Source organism: Penaeus monodon, chromosome 20 (genome assembly GCF_015228065.2).
Source record: "Penaeus monodon isolate SGIC_2016 chromosome 20, NSTDA_Pmon_1, whole genome shotgun sequence".
Classification (NCBI taxonomy): Eukaryota; Metazoa; Arthropoda; class Malacostraca; order Decapoda; family Penaeidae; genus Penaeus; species Penaeus monodon.
Window position 1 is genome coordinate 2,485,365 of NC_051405.1, and position 395 is coordinate 2,485,759.

Sequence of the window (395 nt, forward strand, 5' to 3'; positions counted from 1 at the left end):
TAGAAAATAGGAAAACCCAAGACAAGATTCGGCCACGGAAGATTCAACACCGCAACGTGCAAAGGAACATCATCATAAGTGCACAAACTACCAAAACGATGACTGTATGAATCAAAAACCTTCCACCCGGGGGCAGAGCTCCTAATGTGGAAATATGGTGCCAGGGAGGGGTCTGGGGGCATAGCCTCTGGTCTAGGAAGGCTTTTGGGCTTATATGGCGATCTTTCTGTTAGTTTGTGTTTTTAAGAAATGGTTTATTTGCTTGTTTGTGTCATGTTGAATCTGGCAGAAAGATCACAGCATGAACCTGAAACCTTCCTGGACTCCCTCTTGATTTCCGTCTTTCCCGATCTAGACCCCTTCCTTGACCGCTCCTGATGCCGCTCACTGTGCAT

The 395-nt window shown here is 46.6% G+C and overlaps 1 protein-coding gene across 1 annotated transcript in view; it reads right to left on the minus strand.

Moving 5' to 3' along the window:
• Window positions 1-395, minus strand: part of LOC119585581 (ribosome production factor 1-like) — a gene marked incomplete at its 3' end in the record, with an annotated part of 12,063 nt that overhangs the window by 5,224 nt on the left and 6,444 nt on the right.